The 23455-nt window shown below is 33.9% G+C and overlaps 1 non-coding gene across 1 annotated transcript; it reads right to left on the bottom strand.

Annotated features, from left to right (window-relative positions):
• Nucleotides 1-9214: 9214 nt before the first annotated feature.
• On the bottom strand, nucleotides 9215-9287 carry TRNAV-AAC (transfer RNA valine (anticodon AAC)). Its single transcript has one exon. It is a non-coding gene; the product is annotated as a tRNA-Val (tRNA).
• Nucleotides 9288-23455: the final 14168 nt, after the last annotated feature.

The raw sequence follows: 23455 nt of genomic DNA, 5'->3' as shown, positions 1-23455 counted from the left end.
AAATTTTCAGTTTGTTTCGGATATCTTCGGAAGTACTCGGAAAATCGGAATTTTTAAAACTGCATTTGGTTGAGCTTTACATTGCGCAACTTTGCCCCAATTTAAACTTTCTCGTATCTCCTATAGTTTCCGAGATCCCAATGGTGAGGGTCGAATTTGAATTACCCTGTAGAGGTGTTTTTCAAGTACTTTTTGAAATTCAATAACTCGGTAACATGAGGAGCTAGAGAGGCCATTTTAAACTCATGTTGTAGTATTTTTTATGCTTTTTCGAATGGCGTTAGAACGAATTTCCTGCGAATCTAAATTAAAGAGCTAAGATTTTTCAAAAAGTATAAAAATGCAATATTTGTCAAAAGTGCAATTTTAGCAAATTTTTATTATGTTCCATAAGGGTTTCAATGCACAGCAAAGGGGCATATTTATACCAAAGAACCTTAAATTAGGTAAAATAAGCACAAAAAAAGCACTTTAAAATTTTTCACTTTTCAAAAAAATTGAAGGTACTAGAGAGGTTTTTTAGGTACTTTTTGAAATTCAATATCTTGGTAACATGAAGAGCTAGAGAGGCCATTTTTAACTCATTTTGTATTATTTTTACGGTTTTTCGAATGGCGTTGGAACGAATTTCCTGCGAATCTAAATTAAAGAGCTAAAATTTTTCAAAGAAATTTTTGTCAAATGTTCAATTTTGGCAAATTTTTATTTTGTTCCATAATGGTTCCAATGCACAGCAAAGGGTCACAGGTAAGGAAAACAAGTCATTTTTGTGATAGATATTAAAAAATTTAAACAGAAAGCACAAACAGGAATGTCAAATGTACATAAAATTCCAAAAAAAGAAGGTTTTGGCTAACCAGCTGATAGCTGTCATATCTCAAGAACTGAAAGGCAACCGTAAAAAATGATTTGTAAGTAAAGAGTATCTAAACTAGTGTACAATTTTTGTACAACTATGCTCACGTTTATGAAGAGATTCAGTGACCAAGATAACGTTGCACCATACTGTTTTGTTACGTCATTAAACAATAAACAATAAATCTTTGGCGGATAATTTGAAAGTAGCTAAATTAGATCAATATATGCAAACAATGGATGATTTTTTGAAAGAAAAGAAGTTACAAGTGGTAAATTTAGGTCAGACTTTATACAAAAGTTAATAATGTGAATTTAATTTATAATTGAAAAACAAATGTCGATTCGCAAACAAGATTGGATTTGCGAATTGTTCTGTTTTGTCCAGGTATGTTGATAATGTTTACAAGTTGAAATTTTACAGTTAAAATACGTTTACCATTACTATAAATATATCATATACGGCAGCCCTTTTAAAGAAACTGGAATTCTCGGATCTATTATCTCATTTTAGTTGCACTGACTGAAGTAATCTCTTCTCTCGCTGTTCGCAGTGCCTCGAATTGGTACCTGCGGAATGTTCGTTTGTCGCGAATTATACATTTATTCATAGATCGGACGGGTTTCGTTTTAATTTGTGGTGTCTCAATACAGATCGAATTAAAAGGATTACCTCATTATCCGAGTGGCTTCTTTGAACTTTCCGTCGATAAAGCTGAATCGTGTCGCCGCTAGTTGACGATTTCTCGTCAACCGGAAGTTCCACGTCCACAATAATTAATTCCCTATAATTAAGCGAGATTAGAATAATAATTATCTCCCCGTTAAGCTTGTTCATGTATCGTTTAACTGGCGTTGATGAAACTCACTCGAAATCGTTGCTCGTTTAGATTGGTGCCTTGCATTATTGCATCTCACGTCTCCTTAATAAAAAGGAACAGTACGGGTCCCAGGTAAAAGGTGCATGGCAGCACAATGGAGACCCGCACATAATCCATTTCCGGATAAACAAGACGATTTAAGTGTGACCAAAAGTTTTGCCGAATTTCTATGGGCTCCTTTCATTGTCGAGGTGCGAAATTTTCGGCCGAAATTAATCCGGACAGACGCGGCATGCACCATTAAAACCGAACAATAAACAAAAGGTCCTTTTCGGACTTAAACAATGCGCAGTATTAAAATGGGCGATTTAATCCTCTTAGGTGGTTCTTACCTTGTATTCATCACGATCTGTCAGCTATACTGCACGAAAAAAAATAATGACGCAAGACTACAACGAGTCCTTGATTAAAAGTTTAATCAAAGTTTTATATAACACGGATTGAGTAGTAGCTTATGTCGTTTATTTAATCCTGCAAACTAGTAATTACTGTTAATGTCAAAGAATTTTGCGAAGGTTTTTCTAAGCTCCTTCAACTGGAATTTAGGCCAGTACCAAAAGAAGCAAATGTCAAGCGTGTTTATTTATATTGAAATAGTTATTAATGGAACCAGTGTAAAAAGTTCTTGTAGTTAGTTTTTACATGTATTGCAAGAAAAATTTAATATCATTCGAAAAATTCCTATATTCTTATAATATCTAGTAGTTTCCAGCGTTGCTGGTGTGTATGTTGATTTCTACTGGTTTTTCCTTCAGATAATATCATCAAATGCTCCTAGTTCAGTAAAACCAAAAATATTAAAAACAAGTTTAATTTAGTAATATTAAAGTAGGAGCTAAAAGCTTCGTGTGCAAGTGGATCCCCCAAAGAAAACAAAAAAGATTAGATAAATCGCCTTATTGGAGGTTTAAAAAGCATTGTGAAAATAGGATTTGTACTTTTTACGCTAATTTTTTTTGGTAAGTTTGCGCTTAACAATCACACGATAATTGACAACACTGAAACTCAAACTTAAGCTTTTAGAACGTTCAGTCAATTATTCAAATTAGGAGATTTGTTCTAAATCAAACACTTCAAATAAATGACCAAATATTTGACAAAATTTTAAAAGTAGCTAAATCCAGTTTATATTTTATGAAAACCCTTTATTGCGTCTTGTTTAGTTTAACAATAAAAATTTCAACTCAGTCAATGTAATCTTTTTTAAAAAATACTCTCTGTGGTTAGGTTAAGTTGGATTTATGTGTTTACATTATGGCACATTGCTATTGGTGTTTCAAGATAAGAGATACTCCCTCTGGTGATCAGTTTTGAAAACAGTTTTGGGCATTCCAGCTGTCATTTTTCCGTTCGTTGACGTTGATTTTGATTAGAATTTAGCACTGGTTTCATAAATTTGAAGTGACAGTGTCATATAATTTATAATGTTAGGTTAGGTTGTCTGATTTTAGTTAGAAATGCCAATACATATACTCAAAGATGCATCTTGTCACGTGACATAAATGTCAAATTATAAGTATGGAAATTGGATGATTCAAAAGTATCGATAGAAAATTAATGATAAGAAGATAGAATCATTGCACATCAATACAATCGACAAAGATAACAAACCTTTGTAAATGTGACAGTCTCCCGGAATAGATTTGACGTCACTTAACAGTAGTAATGATATCTTGTAACCAATGGCATATCTATTTCTGCGAACTGTGTACATTGTATTGGTAATCTTCGTCTGTCCCACTGATTTGTAACATGCTTCTCTATTATTCTTATTATTATTGATTTCCAGAATCAAAGCCATAAAACGAGATTACTGAGCAAAATTTACAAGCGATATGGATCACGACCTATATGGAGCACAGAAGAAAGTCTGGAAGATGCTCAAGAACAGGAAAAAGCCAATAAATGAATTTGGGCAAACAAAAGGACTCACCAAAGATGTATGGGAAAAATACTTCAGGAGACTCTATAACACCGAAGAAGCCATAAGCATCGAAAACTACGAGTCAAACCATCAAATAGCACTGAGTGAAGAAGAGGTAATGGCAAAAATCAAAAAAACAGAAAAGCTCTGGGAACAGACCTCATCCCAAACGAACTTCTGAAATATGCCGGACCTGAACTAGGAAAACATCTAAAAATCCTATACAACAAAATTTTGGAAACATCGGAATACCTACGGAATGGCACAAAAGTATAACTATCCCTATATTCAAGAAAGGACAGAAGAGGCACCCAGACGACTACAGAGGCATAACGCTGCTGAACACAAGCATGATACTCTTTACCGGCATTTTGAGGGAAAGACTTGAAACACAAATAACAAACAGGGAAGAACAACAAGACTTCAGACGAAACAGATCCACGACCGACACCATATTCATTATCAAACAGCTAAAAGAAAAATCAATCGAATTTAATACACCAGCTTATGTCTGCTACATCGATTTGACCAAGGCATTTGATAGGATTCGCCTCTCCGACATCATAAATATATTGATAGCGAATGAAACGCCAGACACCATCGTAAGAGCAGTCCGCAGTCTCAATATGAACAACATGACTAAAGTAAAGACAGGAGACACTTATACGGAAGAGATACCGACACCAGGAAGCATCAGACAAGGTGACAGCCTTAGCCCATTTCTGTTCAATCTCTTAATGGTCAAAATTAGAGAGGAAGTATCATCACTAAATATGGAATACCGAATGGGACAGAATAAAAGAATCAGGATGGTATGCTACGCTGATGCAGCTATTTTCGCGGAAACGGAGGACGATCTACAGAACCAACTACATAATTTCTGCCAGGTCAGCCAAGCGATGAACATGACGAAAAGCATAACTTTTGCTAAAGATCCCGTAAGATGTAAGCTGGTAGTTCAGGACAAAATCATCGAGCAAGTCTCACAATTCAAATATCTGGGTATGGATCTGTCGAGTTATCACGACTCAGTGAAGGACCTAAGAAGCCAGATCAACAAAGCGTCTGCCATGTCGGGCTGCTTAAGGCAGATAATATGGGCGAAACGAATACATGCGAAAAGATAACAAGGATCTATAAGACTTGTATCAGGCCAATCATGACACATGGAATAGAAACCAGAGAAGAAACCAACAAAACGAAAAGAATGCTTCGAGTAGCCGAAATAAAAACGCTCAGGACTATAATGGGAAAAACCAGAATAGACCGAATTAGGAACACTGACATTAGGGACCAATGTGGGGTGCAAGACATTGTAAAATGGGGGAGAGAAAGAAAAAGATATTGGTACCCTCACGTGAGAAGAATGGAAGAGGGAAGACTGCCACGCATCGCACTTGAAGGGAAACCAATAAGGAAAAGACCACCTAAGAGATGGAAGGATAGCTGGCAGTTCACCTCCCAGGAACTGATCCAGAGGAACCTGCAAAACTAACAGATCACAAGATCTTAAATATGAATAAGAAGACCATTTCCTAAGTAATGTTTTGAAATGTTTTATTTTGAACTGTATAATGTTAAATAAAATATCTGGCACAAATAGTCCCTTGCTGTCAGATTGACATATTCAATTTTTACCTCTTTAAACAGTAAACAATGCGAGATAGGAAATGTGTCGAGAATTTGTTTATGCACTCTCGACAATAATGAAAATTCACATTTGAGTCTGGAATCACATTTTATTGACCTTTTTGAATTTTTGTCAAGACAAAACTAAATAGGACCGTAATAACCACTCAGAGAATTCGCTTAGACAGTAGTATTATTATTTAGTAATGAAATTGAGGCAAGTATACATGGGCAGCATTTGCGTAAATCTAAGCACAGTTGGTAGTTTGTGATTGGTCAAGAAAAGCAGCTTTCAGCTTGCTGCTTTCTCTTGATCAATCAGAAATCAGAAGTTTTGTGACTTGCGCAAACAGAAATTATTTAAGGTGGCTCATTTTAATTTCGGAAACTTTTAGATGAATAAATGGAATGAATAGACTGTCCAGAAAACATGTATCATCTCCTTAACTTTCTACTTCGTATACATACTTCCATAATACAGGATTGTTTCCATAAGCTTCTATATTTAAAGTATTATATATTTTATAGTTATTTTCACTTTGAGACCACCACAAATGCAATGTTGTGCAGTATTTTCCTAAATTTCAGGAGATCTTCAGGTAGTCGTAACAAGAGTAACGAAACAATTTTTTTGTCCCAAACAAACAATAAGAAACTCCACGTGTTCAAATTTGTTTTCTAAAGACTTCAAAAATTATTAAAATGAAATTTAAAAAAAGTTTTTAATATTAATTTGATATTACTTTCTGTACCAGTAAGTCACTATGCTTAATAAGCTATTTAGAGCGAATCTTACCAAAAGACCGTTCAACACGCAGATGTTTTGGTTATAACGGTCAACCTGCTTGGCTGGACCTTTGAGATAATATACGTAATAAATTCTGTGAACTTATTATTAACGACAATGTTGTATGTAAATACCTTAAACGTGTTGAAGATGACCGTTTATACGCAGACAGTAGCTATGGATGGTTTTTGACTGTGAAACTGAATATTTTCGTTATTACAGTCAGTAATAAAGAAAACGTACAGTGTGGTCGCAAATCGAAATCGATGGTCATAAATAACGAAAGAGCAAACAAATTGCCCCAATAAAAGCGTAAAAACACAAAAAAGCAGAAAACATTAATATCGGACGTACAAACCGCAAAACTGCATGTAGTACCAGATACAAAACAAGTTTTTTTGTGTATTTAATTAGCATTTTATTTGGCGTTTAAGCAAAGCATCGTATCGAATTAGCCCGGTACCGGGACCGGCAAAATTTAATTCATCATGTCCGTTCTTGGCGAGAAGTGCGAGGTTACCGGGGTTAAAGCCGTTTCGGTTCGTTCTTATTTTATGCAAATGTCCGACCCAACAAAATTTCTGATCGCTGTTAATGCGGAATAGCCAACGGCCACTTTAAATAACCCGAAAATAGAATAAGGATCAATGGTTAACATAATCGAAAATTCCCTAGAAGTGTCACTGTAAAAGGTGTGCATGTCGTACGTAAAGCCTGATTTATAAAACAAAACTTAACTTTAGTATTAGCATTAAGAATAGGGCTAGTCGTTTTAAATTGTCATGTTCATAACCAAAATTTAACTTTAACTTTAAATTTAGCTGCAACTGCCGACCTTTACTTTTTTTGTTTTACATAAAATTCTAATTTTTTTACAGCTAATACTAAAGATAAATCTCTAATATTGAAACTTCCTGTTAAGATTGAATTTGTGCTTTATTTATGAAATACCTAAACCGAAATTAAAAGCATATTCTTTTACTTTTGATTTAGTGCAGTAGTGTAGCAATAGGCAGCAAAAATTGATAAAAATAACATTAAAGTTAGGTTACTTTTCAGAAAACTGTTTGATTAAATTAGAAGTTTTATAAACCACCTTCTTAGTTAATACGAAATTTATAGCTAAAGTTACATCTAAAGTTAAAATTTCTTTTATAAGCTAGGCTTAACTAATTCGTAGATTTGACTGATGTTCACAGACGTAAACATCTCTGTCTCGTCTTCAATTTGATCAAATAATGTTATAAACAAAGTAGGCAACAATACGAATTGGTTAATGAAGGAATCAATTCAGAAATAACTATTGATTTAGTGGGACTGGACAATAATAGTGTTTTTCGGTAAATTGTTCTTTAAATTTTTCATTAGCTTCGGAAATCAAAAAAGGAAAAATGTATTAATCGGATTGACTTGACTAATTGCCCAGATATTTTGAAAGAAAACTAAGTCCGATGTCAAAAATCTAACCTAACCTAACCTAACATAAAATAGACTTGTAGACAAGTGACAGCTGTCCAACTTGGCACAATTGTTTTGACAGGTTATATTGACAACTGTCAAAAAATGACAGCCAAGCAGTCTGCTACTTCTTGAGATATCCAACTCAAAATCACGTGTGATTGAACAAAGTGGCAGTGTTGACAGAACTATCTCAAAAACGGTTAAAGTTAAGGAAAAATCGATAGACCCTAAATTTACTGAGAATAGAACGGGGAACCTGAAAATATAATTTGTTTGCCTAAACCAGCCAGTATACACCATATACAGGGCGTTTCATGCTAAAGAAACAGAGAAAAAAAGTGTTAGTAACGCGTCGGCGTTGCCAAATTGCCACAAATTTCAAAGTGGCGATGTTGCCAGTTTTCAGTGATTTTTTGAATTATAAAAAATGGTAAAAATCACCCTGTAATTCCGATTCTAATGAACCGAGCTTGTCGAAACTTGGCACACTACTAGAACACCCTGTTCTTGACCACTCCAGTAAATTTCCGAATTTTCTATCTCACCCCGTTTATACAGAGTGGTGTAAAATGGGGTTGATGTTTCACTTTTTGCCACTGACTGTTGGTTTTTCTTAAATATCTCAAAAACGGTAAATTTTGCCTTAAAAAATTTGAGAATGTTTGCCAATCTTGAAACTGTCTGGTTTTTTCTAAATATCTCAAAAACGGTTAGAGGGATATCAAAATGAAATTTTCAAGGGTGTTTAGACTGTGACTGTCTTACCTCAAAAATGGTTGCCCTGTATATTATACGCATAGCTCGCCAATACCTAAACACACCAATTTATTGAGACACCTTGTATATAGCACTAAACCTCGTAAATCGCCTGGAACAATGTCAAAAACACGCATTTCCGTAGTAAATTCATTTGGGGAATGTTTATGCGACGTTCTGCAAGAGATTTCTGGACAGGCAACGTTGCCAGATTGATTCCAGGTGAATCTAGAAGGCTTTGACGCCCCCCCTTCCTCTCCCGCCCTCCATAATTTAGTCAATTGTTTTGCCCAGGGTGGAAAGCATTAGAAAATCTCAATTTTGAATGGTAATATAGTAAAAACAACGCTAAGTGGCCCTTGACCGACTAGAGAGGGTTGGATTTTGTGCTTCGGCGCAGTTTTTAGTAATAAATATTTCCCTGAGGAGGCTCTTTCGGTCAAAAGGACACGAATATAATCTTGTAGAGGATGAAATTTGCTACAACTTTCCTTATTAACACTTTTTTTATATTTTTCCAAATAACCAAGTTACACTGGGTTAAACGTGTTCAGGGTCTTTTAAAGCACTTTTTTGTGCTTTGACTCAGTTTTTAGGAAATATTTCAATGTGGAGGCCCTTTAGGGCAAAAGCAGCCTAATACAATCTTGTAGAGGATAAAGTTCTCTACAACTTTCCTTATTAACACTTTTTTGATATTTTTCCAAATAACCCAGACACTGGCTTAAACGTGTTCAGGGTCTTTTAAAGCACCTAACATAACATTTTTAGATTGTCAACGTCAAAAGAAAAAAAAGAATGGAAGAATGGGTCGATATGATTGAATTGGCTAAAGATAAACTAAATTCTATCAGTGTCAAAAGAGTGAAAGAACATGTTGATTAACATAATTTTTTTAATAGAGGAGTGAAAAAAAAGTATTGTTTCCGCCCGGGATCGAACCGGGGACCTTCCGCGTGTTAGGCGGATGTGATAACCACTACACCACGGAAACATGCTTTATAATGTAATAAATCAAGTTTACTTTTAACCAAATTAAATTTAAAAATTTGTAGTTAAAACTAAGCTACAAACTTAAAAATCTTATCCGTTAAATCGACAAGTGAAAAAAAAGGAAAGTCCGCTTCCAATTAGATTCCGTATCTGGACTCGCGGTGTCTCAACACCTCTATTTGTCTTTGGGAAACAAATCCCGATATCGGCTATTAATAAGATTAATGTGGATACATGAACACGATTTAAAATTTAAATACTGGTACAACGGTATACGTGTTTTTTTCCTAGCCGGATTCTTCGTCTTTTTTTATCGGTATGTGTTTGGGTAGATCGGTAATGATAATCTATAAATTTCGGTTCTAATCCCGCACAGCTGGCTCACATTGGGGAATCCGGTAGGTAGTTAGATAATAGTTCGAAAGAGAATTCGATAGTCTTGGTGGTGGAAATTAATTTCATTTTGGTTTTCAATCTGTTTCAAAAGGATTTGGCTGACAAAATTAACAGATGTTTTTGTGATTTTGAGTGTGGTCAACACTTATTTTAAAAAAAGTTAAAATCTGTTACATCAAACAACAATGGATACTTTAAGAATAGGTATACATTATAAGTTGCAAAATAGGAATTAGTTTTGGCTTGAAATTTCAATATCATTGTGAATCTGAAATCTGACAGCTGACCACAATACAGAGTATCCAGGATAAGTACGGCCACTATGGGGATCTTGGAAACTGTTAGAGATACTAATTAAATGGGAGAAAAGTTGCGTTTTTTTTTAATTAATATTGGACCTAGACCAAAACTAATGACACTTTTCCACAGCAACTCTTAAAGCTCTTTAAAGCGGCATTATCAGTTTTTTGTTCCGACGTTTCGTCTTTGCAAAACTATCATCAATTTCATTTTTTTAAATCCGGTCAATATAATTTAATATCGAATTCTGAAAGCCTTTTTAATCTCAATAAAGAAATATCTTATTACGGACCTAAAAATTATTGTTTACATGTTTTTAAATTAAAAACTGCCTATTCCCATACATTGTTCAGGTTATTTAGATGATTATTATTAATTTAAACTTCAAAAAAGACAAGAGGTTTTTTCTAATTCCAAAATTGAAAAAAGTGAAAAAAAAGTTAAGTTTTATACATTATTGAATTTGGAATAAATAGGGCTTTCAGAATCTAACATAAAAACATCGAGGCTGTATTTAAAAAAATTGAGTTGATGATGGTTCCGCAAAGACGAAACGTCGGAATGAAAATCTGATAATGCCACTTAAAATAGCTTTAAAATTGTTGTGGAGAAGTGTAACTAATTTTGGTCTAGGTGCAATATTAACGTCACAAAAATAAAACGTAAAACCAAAAAAGTTACTTCAAAATATCTCGAAAACTGAAAAAAAGTCGATGATTTCTAAATGTCATTTTATTAAGGCCATTTTTTTTCCATTTAACCAAATCTGGTATGTCTAATCGTATATGCCAGAGGTATGTCTGAGAAGTGAAAACTGGTCTTTATAGTATAGTTTGTTATAAATTGAAAACAGTATCGTAAAATTGTTACAAGATATAACACACTATTTCAAACTGAATGATTAAATGAGAATAAAGAAAATAAATGGATATAAGAAAAGCAAAATATGAATATGTCTTATTTTTAAACCTTACATTTTCATTCAGCCGTTAAGCTAATTCAAGAGGATTACAACGCGTAAACCAAACAAAAACTACAAAAATTACTGAAATTACAAAAAAATACAATTTTGAAATTTTCGCCTACATCAATGTACTTTTTAGATTCCTGAGAAACATGCCTGGCACATGAACTAAAGGGACAAAGTAATATGCCAGGCACGTATTGAGAATATACTTTCATATACTAGGCAACTTCAAAACATTTGACACGAATTAATATACAGTGTGTCCAGGATAAGGAGGGCCACTATGGAGATCTTGAAAACCCACATAGCAAAATTGTATGCCTGGAATATGCCTGGCAGCTACTTTCAGACAGGGGTATATTCTCAAATATATGCCAGACAATATTACATGTTTAATTACATGTATGTCGTCCAAGTCAATACCTCGCAAATTACCCTTTTTTCCTAACAAACAGTATTTTGATTTCGTTGTATTAACACACAGTCTGTTGTAGCAAAGCCATTTGTATAGTCTCTCCTGAGATTGTTATTTATTATTTGCTGCATTATATTCAAATCCCTTCCAGTTACGTACAACATTGTGTCATCTGCGAACAACTCTATATGACATCCACTTACAACCTCAACGATATCATTAACATACAACAAAAACAACAATGGACCCAAAACAGTACCTTGCAGTACTCCATGTTCCACCCTTAATTTATTTGACAAACAATTCCCAAATTTGACTTTTTGACTTCTATTGGTTAAGTGTGATTCGAACCACTTCCGCACAGTACCACCTATGCCCACACTTTCAAGCTTTTGAAGCAGCAACGTCCTATTAACTGTTTCAAATGCTCTCCTGAAATCCAAGAACACTGACCACACAAAATGGGCCTGTCCCACAATTTTTTTTTATTTCATAACTACAAAGACGGATTGAAAATATTATACCCGTATTTTTTTGTTTTCAAAAATATTAAGTCTAAATAGAAAAAAAATGACGATAAAAACTACATTAATCTCATGTTTAAAACGTCCGCCGCCGGTGACGTACTACACTATCAACCAATCAGCGACAAGAAGTGAAACAGATGGCGTGCAACAGCCAATAAAATCGTCCAAAATTACGTACGTCACATGCGCGCCAAAGCAATCTTTTAAATTTAATGGACAAATTCAAACTAATGTAGGAACATTTACGACCATAATTTTTTCTTCAAGAATATGAAAAATTAGTTTTTTGATCCTATTCTTTCGATTCCAGTCATTAAAACAAAAATTTATGATATGTGGGATAGGCCCATTACCCTTATCTAGCTCTCTTTTAAATATATCGCAGATATTAACGACCAGTAATATTCCCGAAAACCAGACTGACTAACCATTATAATATCATTTGTGTCACAGTGTTTTTGAATCTGGTTTTTTACTGCTAATTAATTATAAGGTATTAATGGGCCTGAATTCGTTGCAAGAAACAGTGATTGATATGTTTGGAACGGGTATCACAGTTGACTCTTTCCAATTCTCAGGAAAAATGCCCCTTGAAAGAGATGTATTGATGACATCCAACAATCGGTCACCAGCTACATAACATACGTATGGATATCCCTGGATATCCCACTTACACCTCCCCCCACATTCTTCATATTCTTTAAAATGGATTTTAAGTCTGACATTGACAATAATACAAATTTTAAAAAACTTACTGATATTTCAGGAGCTGATCCAGAGATTTTTTCAGGTGTGTCGTGTCTTGGAATACTATTTACAATTTCATTTACACTGCTAACAAAATACGTGTTAAATTCTTGAGCAATCAACGACTGCTCTTCTCTTGAAATTTTTGGGCAATTAGCCAGCTGTTTTTTTATAAAACTTCAACACCCTGTATTTCCTGAAAGACGCATTTCCAGGATATAGTTTATAGAGCAAACTGGGATTATTTTTGGACGTAGAATTCGTGGTTAAAATTTGTGTATTAAAACCTAAATTATTAACCTGTATAGTGTTATAGTACTGTGCAAACAAACATAACCGTATTTTTAAACCTTTGCTGCTTTTATAGTTCATTTTGCTTTAGAAGGTTATAGTGACAGCTATGTAGTATTATATTTAATTTTCTACCATATCTCCAATTTTTGTTTTGTTTTATTCATATTTCTGCTTTCAATTTTAAATTAATTGTACCAGAACAAATTTCATGACGAAAAAATTACAAATATTTAGTAGTGACAAGATCTGAAATTATTCAATTACGAATATTGTTTTAATTTGTTCAAACTTCTGCTCCTCTCTCTTCCGTCCTTTTTGCTCTCGGGAGAGCATGGTGACATCGTGTTTCTATTGCTCGGATCGTATTTCGCCATCCTGCTCTGTACTGAGCTGCAAGAGAAGCTTCTTGCAGACCGTGACCAATGATTTCGTTGGTTTGATCCACCCAGCGCGTCGGAGACCTTCCTCGTGGTCGTTTACCATTAATCTTTCCCTCCACAATAAGTTTTTCCAGCCCATTCGTTCTCCTTGAGATGTGTTCAAAACATCGTAGGTATGATTGGTTTATCCTGGTTGATAGCCTTGTGGTGACTTTTTCTTTCCTTCACGTCAGTACGATGTTCTGTGTATGATATTCGCAGCATTCTTCTGTAGGCACACATTTCAAAAGCATCTATTATTCTTCGATTGGCCATTTTTACAGTCCAGGTCTCAGAGGCATATGTGGCATTCTGCTCCTATACAGAACTAAAACGATTCCATTTTTGTATATGTGTATAAGAGTCATAAATGAGTCCGACAAAGCACAAAAAAAAATTAAAATAAATAAGGCAGTAAACAATTCTTTCCATTAATAAACATTTCCTCAATGACAATAATGGTCCGAAATCAGCACTAATAAGGCCGAAACGTACGAGCGGACCCGGAGTCGGAGGGCTCCTCATTTTTTTAAATCACAAAGAAATATAGATCGGAGCTGTCCCATTCAAAATAATCACCCTGTATTTTACGGAGAGCAATAATAATTATTGTTTTCTGCAAATTATATTTAAAGCATCTTTGTTGCGGATGAATTATGCTGCGGGTTCGGGTACCCCGCGGCTCCACCGGCCTGAACGGGGTTTGAAAATAAAATTATTCGCGCTCAGTGGCGTACCATCCACTCTAGATTACTATCTATAGCGCCATTTTGGTTTAGATTACAGTTTGGGGTGGCTGCGCCGTTGACTTTACGGACTTTTCAGGTTTCGATCAGCGCCGATACACAAACTGGTCACCACAACTTGGTAAACGAATCCACGAAGCGCCTATGTCAGAAGTCATGTGAAGACGAGCCTGTTTTATTTTAGGTTCGGGTCTTATGCTCACATATCATAAAATATGAGTCGTATCGTTTGAATGTCCCGCTGCATAGCACAGCTCTTTCCTTTTTTCCCTTAATTGATCGACCTGGCGGGGCGCAGCCGAAATGTAGTTGTTAGAAACGTTTTTTTGACACTTTTCTGCCTCTAAATTATGCGAATCGGGCATTTTATTGCGCATAAATATTAATGATTTTTGTCGGTCGCGAAATTTTTTCATCCGAGCGAAGAAACAGAACCAACAAAAATGCATGCTCCTCTCTGAGCGTTAATTACACTCTCAAGTAATTGAAGTGGTAAGAATGTCACAAGAAAACAAAACAATGTATGGAAAAATATGACAATTCAGGAGACAGGAAAAATTGAAATATTCAAAATTGATGCTGTTTTTTCCTTTGCCCTAGCTTTCTAGCTCAATCTCAATCTTAGCTATAAACTCTAAAACAATCTGGAATTAGAAAGAGTATTGAGGAGGTGTTTTTTACTTTATTGAATTTGCTGTCAAGATATTTAGAAAACATCTTTTAATCCATTTTGAAAAAAAATATGTTTTGATAATTTTGATATTTGAAGCTAAAATCAATTTAAGAACTGCTCAAAGTGTTGTCCAAAACCCCAAGACTTTTATTCAATGGAATACATTATTATTTCTTTGATTTTCGAGATAAGAACTCAAGCGTATCGAAACATTCACAAACGATCCCAAATGTTAGCTTTGTTCGGGTTATTAAGTCCTGTAAATCAGTACACAGCAAGACTAGTCCCATCCATGCAGATGGCCCAAATCAGTTCGAGAACAGTTCCTGAACGGTTCAGAATCATAATGAACCCGAACAAAGCTTTTGATACTTTCATGGCGATGCAATATATCAAAATGCAGGTTTTAACACCTCCTTTTAGCCCCCTTACATATTATTGATAGTGAAAATGTCAATGAATCAAGTTATTATTCTAAATTGCTGTTTGCAGTCAGTTTTCACTTAAACGGTCCACAATTCGATTATTTTGATTGGATGATGATTGGATCTCTTAAAATTCCCTTTTTGCCTCCTTACATAATATTGATAGTGAAAATGTCAAAGAACCAGGCTATTAGTCAATAAGGATACGTTGAACTAAATTGTTGTCTGCAGAATTGTCAGTTTCTACTTAAACGATCCAGAACACGGTTATTTTGACAGTTTCATGGTAATGCCAGAAATCAATTTGTAGCTCTTAAAGGCTTCTTTCGTCTTCTCCATATAACTGTCATAGTGGAATTGTCAAAAAGATACAAACATGCAAGCCTTTTTGCTCTCTCTCATTCTGGTTAAGAACTATGGGACTCCAAAATCTAAAAATATTATGTTTCAAAAGTCAATATCCCAAAAATTGTTGCAAATTACATTGAAGAGATAAAAAGGGCGTTGCATTGAAAATAGGCAAATTGGTTCCTACTTTCGGTATAACCACAACCGTAAGAGCAGTCATAATGTCACGAATAGAAATACGAATTATTTAAAAAATACAGGGTGGTCCAGTTTTAAATGTCAATAATTCACCAATCCATAGCCAATTAAAAAATAAGTTGACATGCACTACGTCATTTTCCTGAAAAATGCTTTCTAAGTAAAATACATTCCTTCAAATTTCTGTTTAAAAAATCGTTTTTCTGTCATAACTGTCAAACCGTTGGAGCAATTTTGATCAAATTTGGAACAAGCACTTATGAAATTAGTACTCATTATGAATGACGTTTGCCAAAATTCTCCTGTACCGTAGATACAGGAAGATGGTTTTAATGTTTTTGCCTTATCTTCTACGTCTCTCATTTTTCAAAAATTGCAGTTTTTTTAAATTTCACTGTTCACGATGAAAAAGAAATTACCTCTTATTAAATTCTGATTAAAAACTTCGTTTACGAGATAATTCAGTTATTACGTTCAAAGACCGAAAACGGAAAATTCACTTAAGTAGCTTAAAAAATTTCATTGTAGCCAGTTTTCATAGTTTCCAGACAAACTGAAAGACTTTAGTTTTAAAAATTGACTTAGAAAAAATAAAAATTGATATCAGAAGCTTAAAAATTGTGTTTGCAACCAGTTTTCATGCAAATCGAGACACTTTAATATTGAAAATTGATTTGTAGACATAAAAAAACTACTTTTTCTTGAATTTTTGACTACAAATTCATACATTTAAACCTTAAAAATTGACTTAAACAACAAAAACTGACTATGAACTAATGAAAAGTAACATCAGAATGTTAAAATTTGCATTTGAAGTAAATTTTCATAATTTTGAGACAAATTTCAATATTTTAGTCTTGAAAATAGTCTTAGATAGAGGACATTGATATTAGATTCACGAAAATTATCTTGAAAACTAACTTTTCTTGCTTTTTACTTTGCTTTTCATTTTCTCAGAATTCTGGACTATTATTAGTGCTTCAAAATTGCTTTCGGCTTGGAAAATCGAGTTTCAAGACTAAGTTATTGACACAGCAAACTTAAAAAACAATTTCCACATTCTTCATAGACTTAAAATGGCATTCCAAGCTTTGTCACTATTAAATCTACTTCTAGACACCTCAGTGCTAAAAATTCGAGCTAAAAATTATTTCTTAAAAATCTAGATTGTTTTACGACCTATCTTTACGAATTTTTTGACTTATCAGGCCTAAAAGCCAGTTTGTACACTGTCTATAGTCTTGAAAATGTTAATTCAAGCTTCTTTACTATTAAATTGACTTTCTAAACTTATAGGTGCAATAAATTGTAGCATCTTTAAGAAATTCAGACTTAGTGCTTTTTAAGACTGAAAAATCGAGTTTAAGACTATTTCTAAAAGTCAAGTTTCTTCAAGTCAAAAAGTAAAGTAATAAAAGTAAAAAATTTTGGTACCAAATGCTACGATATTAGTCTAGACTAATTTAGAAAGTCTAGAACTAATTTTTAGAAATGAAATAGTCCGAAAATTTAATTTACTTCTAGACTTGTTCCGGTCCAGAAAATTGAGTTGTACACCAATTAAAGTTCTGAAAATAGACTTTTGGACTCTTTTTAGTCCTAGTAAAGTCAGTTCTAGCTTAAGTCAACTTTTAGATTATCTTTAGAAGTAAAAAATGGGTTTCATGCACAATACAATCTTTGTCTTGATTTCCGCACTGTTTTTAGTCATTGAAATCCAGTTTCAGACACTCGACCAGGATGACAGTCTGAGAAAACGAATTATAAGACTATTCCTAGTAGTAAATAGCAAGTTTTTAGACTATTCAGTACAAATTTGGACTCTCACAAGTCTTGAATGTTTAAGTTTTACACTATAAAACAATTTTTGAAATTGAAATTTGGAGGACTGTATGTTCCTTAGGAAACGTTTTTTAGAAAAATGACATAATGCAAGTCAACTTATTTTTTGATTGGCTATCGAATGATGAGTTATTGACACTTAAAAGTGGACCACCATAAAAACATTAAATTAAAGCAGATATTCGAATAGGGCGAAATAGTAAAATGACAATTCACCGCTACTCCTAAGCAGGAATGTGGAAAACAAGCGACGAATAACAATAGATTTCGTCACTAAACCGATTTGGTATAAATAAGGTTCGACATCCGTTAGTGAGGCAGACGGTAGAAGACAGTCAGAAGACTCCGTCTCGTGCCACAAAATGTAGTCGTCCCGAATTCTGCAACCCGCACCGGGTTCGTAAATTAATGAAGTAGTAAACCATATCTAAATTGTAATAATCGCGAGTGCCAAACCCTTCAGGAAGCTGCCCTCATCGTCTAATAAATACAAGTACAATCTATTCAGTAATTGTAGTATTTTGTGCACGTAAAAGATACTGTTTAAAGTGTTACTATGTTTGATGATTTTATTCTGATTTACTGAACAGATAAACCGACCATTTTGTCATTTAGTTTAATTGTTATTTAGTTATTAAATTATAGTTTTCTACCAAGCGGTTTGATTGAATACTTCTAAAACAAGATCTCTGTAAAGGCGTTTATTAAAGTAATAAACGGACGTCTCGTTTAACTTGTTGTGCCAAAAGGGCTTTACAATTTAAACGTGACAATAACATTAAAAATATTTGAATTGCAATGTCTTTCGTCATGGGACAGCCTGTATAGTCTGTATATTTTGTTATGTAAATTTCCCAACTAATTGCCTTTTGGAGGATGCTAAAATACCAAATAAATGCTACTTTATTTAAAGCAGTTTTTGCAACACCTCGTTCTTTTTCTTTGTTTTGTAAGTCTTAAACAATGATATATGATGAGACAATGATACATTAGAAAATCCATTATTCATTTATTATGTATTATTAAATAAAATGGCAATGTCTCTGAAAGTTTGCACAAAATCAGTTTTTTGACTGACACCACTGTACTCTACAGGGTGACACAGATAAGAGTAATTACGTGCAGATTTCGGAAATAGTCAGAGAATGGAATGGCTGGTCTATGTATCAAAAAGACAGGATGAGTCGGTACTAGCAAGACATCAGCATTCTCTAGGGCAGCTTAATTCCAAGCTATTTTTGTTTAGCAACTTCAACCAATATGAAAATGGTGAGGTTTTGTTTTTTGTTTATCAATCCCAATCCTCTGACCGGTTTCGCCGTATTACGGCTCATCAGAGAGGCTATAGGGCTTGATAACCAAAGAACAAAACCTTCGTTCCAGTATAGTCAACTGGATGCCAGAAATGATATGAAAAAATAAATGATAATAAATGATTTCAACCAATATATTTCGGAGATACAGGGTGTCAAAAATTACCTTACAATTCGCTCTCCCGTTTACTTCCAGGAACATGATGATAAAACAACCAATTAACTAATTAGTTTTGGCAATGATTGTCTGCAAACATGTATCGTGATTTAACTAATAATTACGTACTTATTACAATTTTTTCCATCATATTTCTATGTTGAAAGTTAGAATTTGTGTCTGAATTACATAATTAAAATCAACTGTTAAGGAATTTAACGTCAAAAACGACTACGTTCATAACAATGAAAGTTTAGTATCTAACTAGGATATAATTATTGTACCAAAACTGATGTGAAAGGCAGTAAGTATCATAACTGAAACAGAAAACAATTATTATTTTTGTCCTCTTTGACAAAAACTTCCATTAATACCAAGTTAAATATACCCTGTCAGATCTAATAGGCCGTTAATTTAGTGGCCTTTCTAGTAATCTGACAGAGAAAGTAAGTATTCTGAAAGAAACCCAAACATTTTTACAAGACGCTTGTTAAAACTCAAAGCCCGAATCGAAATTCCCATTCATAAATTACCAATTTTAAAGTTCCTACCATTTAATTATCGGATTTATTTATTACCCGTCTGTCTAGAGGAAAAAATGAATTGTTTATATTTTGTGGTTTGTTTATTTAATAACACATTTAAAGCCGGCTTAATCTTGTAAGGTCGGCGATACTCCTTCTACTCACATTAGATGTTCGTTTAACTGTGTCTTTGAATTTGATTGTCGGATGAATCTCGTTTGGGACGTTAGTAATTTCCCCTTGAGACTACTTCCTATTTACCTTGGAGTAAGTAATCGTTTAAAACAAGCTTAAAAAGCAACCAGGAGGCTTCAGATCAATACAGTCAATGGTGAACGTCTACAGGAGAATGAACCGGAGTAAGCAATGTTTGGTTAGACAGAACAACACATCAAGACCAGTTTACTCAGGCCGTTTTGAAGATACAAAACGGACAAGAAGTGACTAGATTGGGCGACGTAGAACAAGTTTAGGCACCACATCGAGTATTTATTTACGATTTTGTACAACGTCTTCTCAGGCCGCGCCTGCTAAATCATCTACAGCACCAATCTTATCACCAAACTCCAACTAACCGGAAGATTACTTCTATTTTTTTGTTAGTAAGCTTTGAATTTGTTGTGCTTTGATTCAGGATAATCTTGTGAAGATTAATGAATTTTGATGAGAGCGAAGGTATGAGATTCCAAAGAAAATGGTTTGAAATTACGCTGTGATAGTACCGCGTATACAAAACTAGATATTTCAGTTATCATAGAAGAAGTAACTGTAACTAACTACTCTAATAGTGGTGAAAATAAGGCAGAAAACAGACAGTATACCTAAAACCATAAAAAGTCTTTTAATTTGTGTTTAACAGCGTTGGTCAACATTACTGCGCTAATTGGTCCTAAAATGATAATTTCTGCAGTTGGTAGCTGATAATTTACATGTACATGAATGGTGACCGAATATATTTCATTTCATAATGACGTTATTGACGTACTCTACACTTGGTCTTCCGGAAAGTTCAACACCCAATTAAACCAGTAACGTACTAATTAATTGACTTAAATGAGTAACGAAGTTCAAGATTAAGGTAAGGTCCATATTATCATGTAAAGCCTCCCATTTATTAATTTAAGTTATCATTAGATGCAATAAGTGAAATTAATTTTTGTTAAGTTCTAAACTGACGTTTGACTGTTGTTACTAGTAAACCTCTTTAGCTAGCATTTTCAAAGTCCTATTGTATTTGAAATTTTTTTACTCTTGCGGGCTGAAAATTTTCCAGCGATTTGTTAAGCGTCTTGTTATAACATTTTTTCCTGAAACTCTACGATTAATTGTTTAGTCATAAAAGTCGTGATGTTTACACCTTCACACAACATACAGGGTGTTTTTTAATAAGTGTCCGATATTTTACAGGGCGATTTATCAGGTATTTTAAAGCCGCTAGGCTTTACTTATCGAGCTACAGGGTGTTAAAAATTAACTATAATTTTGTTATTTTTTAAGTAATTTTTGAAATAATATTGATATTTGGACGAAACCTGGTGTTTGGGGGTTTAGTAATATGAGAAACTTAAATTAGCGTTAATTAAAATTAATTTTTATTTTAATTAATTTAGTTTTCAGGACTTGCGGACCCATGCCTACACAGGGTAATTCAAATTCGACCCTCACCATTGGGATCTCGGAAATTATAAGAGATACAACAAAGTTTAAATTGTGGCAACGTTGCGAAATTTAAAACAGAACCAAATGCCGTTTTAAAAATTTTCCAAGTACTTCCGAAGATATCCGAATAAAACTGAAATTTTGATTTTTTGTTTTTTTATTTATTTCTAACTTTATTTGCAGAGATATCCGAAAACCGAAAAAACATTTTTATTGCCACTTTTTATCAGCTATACAATGACGGTCATATTTGCCGCCCGACGTTTCGTCTGTCGGTAGTCATCATCAACTTTCTTCTTTGGTCAACACGACCAAATACAGAATTTTATTCTGAATTCAGTGATGTATGACAACAACTTATGATTTGCTTTATAAATGACAAATTAATTCAATAAAAATTAATTTTGCCTTAGCTGGCTTTGAATACCATCAAAAATGCCCTAATTTAAACGTCAAAGACAAAATGGCGGCAGTTACAGCAAAACGGACACCAGATTCATGTTTTCCATGTCAAAATTAGTTAAAATGGCCGCTGGACAAGTCTAAATCCAATATGGCGACGGCCAGTATAGTAGGCCAAGAAAACTCTTCATTTGAAGAATTTTTCTAAAAATGAATTGATTATTTGAAACATTCCGTAGACATATCATATGATCGTAGGTAGCTAATGAATGGAGCTATCACGTGACGTTGAGCGCGCACTGTTAAGTTGCCCCGTTTGGCCGCTAGACGGCGTCAAATTTGACTACTTTTTTACGGACATTTTGCTAAATCTCTCGAAAACGGTTTGAGTGAGCAGTGTGAAATTTTTACTATGTATGCCTCTCAAAGAGACGCTTTTTTTAAATATAACATTTTTCCGAACTACTCACCGGTTGACTTTAAAAAATAAATAAATATATAATTTTTTTGACGGTTTTATAGGGAGTACCCCATAATTTTTTTGGAAACTGTTTGAATTTTGAAAATCATCTTCAACTGTCTTTATTAGTTTAGGATAATAATATGTGAAGTAAATATGATGATAAATATGTGAGGTCATTTGTCAAAATGTCATTTTTTATGGGTGCCATGTCTTGAAAACTGCCAAAAATGTCATAATTTCAAGATCGATGACAAAACAGCGGCAGTTACAGCAAAACGGACACCGGATTCGTGTTTTTCATGCCAAAATTAGTAAAAATTCCCACCTTGACAGGTTTAAATCCAACATGGCGGCGGTCAGTATAGTGTCCTAAGGAAAAGTGTCATTTGTGCTAAAAATTGTTCAAAATAATACACTTTAAAAAGTAACGGGAGTAATGTTTGTTTGTAAAAAATTAAATTTACTACATTGTATAATTTAAGTAGTTATTTATATTTGGATGTATAAAACCAAGCATTATTAAAATACCTAAAATTTTAAGTTTTTGACAAAACTAAATATAATTCAATACATTATGATCAAACAGAATAAAAAACTAAACAATGAATCTGAAACCCTGACAAAGTGGCGCCTGGACACACATAATTAAAATGAGTCTGGTGTAAAATTGACATCGTAAATGTCAGTCGGCACCTTTCGGGATTTACATAAAGATTTGAAAAATCAATAAAAATCGGAAAATAAACCGCGACCACAAAGAGTTGCGGTTCTAGGAAACCGATAAAACCGCTCGAAAAAAAACCGTTTTGTGTTTAAACAATTGCGGCTGGGCCGTTAAAAAGTGAGAAAACGTGATTCAATAAAAGGTGTCGTTTTATGTTATGCAGCCCCAGCTTCATAATATGCGACGAATGTGCAGCTTGCATCATTGATTCATTGTGTGCAATGTTTACCTTATAGTCATGCAAAGCATAACAGAACTGAGCTTTATCGCAGTTCTACATAATGTGTAGATTTCAAGAAACCACTCTACCATCAAATAACCGTTCAGTGCTGATCATTTCCTATGGAGAATCATGTTTCAACAATTCAATAAAACTCATATCTTTATATTACAGTAAGGCTTGTTTTCTTACTATATACCATTCATGCACATAGGCTCTAGTCTGTACCATTTTGCAGCTATGTAAATTTCAATGTACTTGATATTAAAGAGATTACTCTTTTAGTCGACCGTTGGATGTCTCGCATAATTCAACTCATGATTAAAACATCAAACGTTTTAATAAGGTATTACTCATCACGTTGGTATACAATAATAATTGTTCTAGGGGCAAGCAAATAAACGAATAAG

This window comes from Ips typographus, linkage group LG3 (genome assembly GCF_016097725.1).
Source record: "Ips typographus isolate SLU linkage group LG3, UJ_Ityp_2.0, whole genome shotgun sequence".
Classification (NCBI taxonomy): Eukaryota; Metazoa; Arthropoda; class Insecta; order Coleoptera; family Curculionidae; genus Ips; species Ips typographus.
This window is presented reverse-complemented; position numbering and strand designations above follow the sequence as displayed.